Source organism: Apteryx mantelli, chromosome 2, assembly GCF_036417845.1.
Source record: "Apteryx mantelli isolate bAptMan1 chromosome 2, bAptMan1.hap1, whole genome shotgun sequence".
Lineage (NCBI taxonomy): Eukaryota > Metazoa > Chordata > Aves > Apterygiformes > Apterygidae > Apteryx > Apteryx mantelli.
Genome location: NC_089979.1, coordinates 88,348,288 through 88,352,647, shown reverse-complemented (window position 1 = coordinate 88,352,647; position 4,360 = coordinate 88,348,288). Strand labels below are relative to the sequence as shown.

The 4,360-nt window shown below is 39.2% G+C and overlaps 1 long non-coding RNA gene across 1 annotated transcript; it reads left to right on the top strand.

Annotated features, from left to right (window-relative positions):
* Positions 1-208: 208 nt before the first annotated feature.
* Positions 209-2,306, top strand: LOC136991393 (uncharacterized). Its single transcript, XR_010883592.1, has 3 exons — positions 209-359; positions 1,729-1,872; positions 2,188-2,306. It is a non-coding gene; the product is annotated as an uncharacterized lncRNA (long non-coding RNA).
* Positions 2,307-4,360: the final 2,054 nt, after the last annotated feature.

Sequence of the window (4,360 nt, the reverse complement as noted above, 5' to 3'; positions counted from 1 at the left end):
TAACTGAATGTAAACTCTTGGTTGTGTTTTGAATATGGAAATATTTACTAACACATACAAAATGAGTCCATCTAGTGGGATTCCCAGTTCTGCCAGATGTGTGTGCAGAACTGGTCAGATCATTCAGGGACACCAGATTTCACGAAATAGTCTTTATTAATGCTTCATGTGAAGCTTGACTAATTTATTTGCCCTTTCTTCACTAGGTCTGACAGTTCAAGTCCCATTGCAGTTCATTGAACAAACTTCAGTATTTCTTCCTAACATTTCATTATCCCTCATGTATATCTAGACATCTCTTGAACAAAGGAGTAAACAAAGAAAATCACATGGGACACTTCTGCTGTATTAACATTAAGGTAAGGCTTGATTTTGCCGTGGTCAGCAGTTACCTTGATGGTGTAAGTGCTTTTACAGAACAACCAGACACAGAACATTTTACAATGAACTTCTCTTTTCATTATTAAATTTGTCTCACATCTAGGACAAACTCCTTTTGTTACAGGATAAATAGCTTACTAATTCAGTTTGCTAATGTGGCATCTGGGAAATTGTGTGATAGTTGCTCTCCCACTTCAGTTGGTAGTAATCTTCCAATTTTGGTTGCAACCTCGGCGATGACTGGAGGCTAGAACGCTTGTGGCTGTCTGGACCAAAGATGATAATCTTTCCAGGATATGGGTGAACACAGGAGGTGTGGTCCTTCTAGTCCATGGCATTGTTCATTTATCCAAGAAAAAACATGGGCTATTAAAACTACCATGAGGACATTTAACCTGGAGTTGTCCTTTATGTGTGCTTAAGCTGTTCCAAGCTTTTATTCCGTCTAATTGTTGCTGGCAAAGTGTAAGAAAGCATGGCATTTTTCAGCCAATTTTGTAGGTAAGCAGGCAATACCTTTTATTCAAAGGCAGTGAATCCAGTGGATAGTATGTTGCGTGTCTGCCTAAGGGAGGGTCCTCACTGGTTTTTGGAAATTGAGATCACTCTTCAGGAGTCACAGAAGTGGACCCCAAAACTGATGAGTTAGTGGAAACTTGGTACAAGTGAGGTCTCCAATCATTTTGTACTGTTGTTTTCTAAGACATCTATAAGTGGTTTCACAGATTGGAAAAGGGAGATAAGCTTGGCTTGTTTAGTTAAGTGTAACCATTCATGCTTCTGACTGAAAAGTGCTTAAGTGCTATTAAACACAATGATAATTTGGAGACTGTCACTCCTTAAATGCACAGTATTAAAATGGTGCCTGTGCTGTTGTTGAAAACAACTGATGGCAGTAGCCTCAGCAGTAGAAAGTACTCTGCCTGTCAGGATTGCTGAACAACCTTGCTCTGTGGAAAAGGTTTTGATTACAAGGACCTCATCACAGTTAATAGTGTAAAATAAACACTTGAGCAGTGGGAAATAAAAGAGCATTAGTGAGGTTACACTGCTTTCAAAGCTCTAGATACACATACACATAATATTTCCTCAGCCTGTTGACAAAGAGAGTCAGTTTGGTTATTTGTCATTTCTCAGGGTAAGCCTTTTGTTATACTTCTAGAATTTGTATATACTTTTAGAGCAAACAGATGTAGTATTGGGGGATGAATATGGAATATCCATCTTTGATTTAATGCAGATCCTCAGATACATGGTAAAGGAACTGAAATAGCTAAATTCAGTGTAGGTGCGGGTGGATGAGTTTGCTTACTTAAGCCGTTTACTTAACTGCCTGTTTTATTTCAGACTGAGAGCTATCCTGCATACAGAAAGCTCCATCGAAGTAAACATAATGTTTCTCTGCTGGTTGTAGTTTGTTCTGAATGCAGCAGCATTTTAGGTCGCTTATTTGACTTTGGAGGATATTATGCTGCCGGCGCTCTTTTTCAGGTACCGGGGCAGCTGGGGCGGCCTCAGTCCTGGGCGTCAGGCACCACCGCAGGATTGGGGCTGGGCCAAGGCCAGGTGGGCGCCCGTGGTTCAGGGTTGGGTTTTGGGGGGCCCAACTTATCAAAGCAAAATAATCTGAGACTTCTAGTTACTGGACATGCTTTATGAATATTAATTAGTTAATAGAGTTTTACATGTGATACTCATTTTTAATCAGCTTTTATAGATTGTTATTAATCCATCCTGTTTACACTTCCACATTCTACATAGAAACAATTCTTTCTAATCAATATACTGATTTTCTGTTTTATCTAGGAAGGAAGCAAGGATCTGCTGCCTGCTTGCTTTATTCATATGGCTAATACTGCTGAAATTCCACGAGTCTGCTTCGGAAGGAGTCTGGGAGCTGGATCAGACTTACGGCTGAGCAAGTTAACAATGATTTCTTTTCTTCAGTCTGGCAGCAGGTGTCTTGTAACTGAGTCCCTATTTTGCAAGATGATACTTTATCAAATAAATGTGCTGTCAACGTTAATTAGTTACATTTTATTTTACAATTCACCTCAATGATGACAACCTGCTGGTAGTGAGAAGTGCTTAAAAAAAAGTCTGTGTTCTAGCTCGTGGGTTTTATGAACACATGAAAATGAAAGCTTTTGGAGAAGGAATATGAAGGATTTAGGTTTGATTTTTGCTTTATCGGTTGTTGTTGACAATATAAATGATATTTAAAAGCTCTGGGAGATTTTGACCAAATTGGCAAGTTTCAGCTGTCTGTCACCTGTCTTCACGTAATAATGTCTCTCAATCTTGTAATGAAGCCATGAATGTATGGAAACCCCTGAACTGCTATTGAACTGTGATCACTGGAGTGACCATCATTGCACGTATCACTTCTGATGGTATGAGGAAAAGACTGTTCTTCAAAACAATCAGTGAAGCATGCCAGAATGCTTCTCTCTTATCTTATGAAATTATGTAAGTTTGGGCTGAAACAGCATCAGTGAATGAAGTTAAGGTGGTCATCTATGTGCCATATACCATTTCTAACAAAAACAACACATTTACCATTTATTTCATAACTGCCAAACTGCTTGACAAGGAGTCCAGAACAAATAGCTGCATGTTCACAACATTTTTGACCATCTTTCTAAAGATAGGCACCCTGTCAGCACAAGGAATAAGATAGATAAGGTCTATAGGAAAATTCTCACAGATGAAGCAGGGTGGTTTTTCTGCCCCAGATACATTTACTAAGCTGACTAAAGACAGAATTCATTGAAATAGTCAACAATGCAAGAGATGGTAAATATATGGCAGCACTTAAAAGAACAATTATTGGACAATTACAGTATTATAAGGATTACACTGGATGTTACTTACCTCTCAGCAAAATCAAAAAAAGTAGAAGCACCTTCTTTTTAGACGTAAGACCTAGTACAAATCTACTTGGACAGGATAATTGGTTCATTTTCTTTCAAGTCTCAGAAGTAGCTTATACTAATGATCATCATCAGCTGAATTGTCAAAGAATTGTGTCGTGCTTTTATCTACAGCTAAAATCAGATGTGCTGTTTTACAAATGTGGAATCTGGATTTTATGTGTGCAGCCAACAAAGGCTCTTTGATATTGCTAGCCCAAAAGGTTATTCCTGGACAAAATAACATCCCATTGATACCGGTAATGTCAAATGCTAACAGATTTTAGGGTGTTTTGTTTGTTCTAACTTCATTCCATTTCTTCCAGAGGCATGAAACAGCTGGGAAGAATAGACAACTAGCTGCTTTGCTAATATAATAGCAGGATTCACTGAAAATTGGGTCATTAGTTCTCTAAGGCTCCTTCATGTACTCTGGTCAGAAAACTTCAGCATTATCAAAGTGTTTTTTGAAACAGTACTGTTCAAGGAGACATCTGTACCAAAATATCTCAGGTATACAAATCACTGGCACACCCATCCAAAAGCAGTTGGGACGAGAATGTAGCCAGGGCCTGATTGTGATGTCAATATGGTAGACAAGCTTCCTTCCACCTAACTGAGATGCCTGTCTTAAGGTGAAAATTGTTCTAATCTTCTCCTGTAGAGAGAGGGAAGAGACAGGCCATTCCAGACATAATGCTGAGAAGGGCTGAATCACCTTCTTGAGGTTCTTGTTTCTCCCTGTTGATTATTTAGGGAATCTAGCCATGTTACTCATCAGGGATGGAGTCACATCTTTGAATTTACAGAGGGGCATTATTGACCTACAGTCAAAATCTGAGCTTTCTTTTATTTCTGTTCTTAATCAGTGAATTCTATCTGCCATGGGGGGAAAATTGGTTGGGGAGAAGGAGGGGAAAGTACTGGCTGATGTAAATTGTCTTTTTCTAAGGATTTCAATGGAGCAGTGGTTAAGGGAACTATCATTACCTTAAGACCTGCCCCAGCATTTGAGCATCTTTCACTGACACATACTGCAGCGTGAGCTGCAGACAGCCCCATACTTG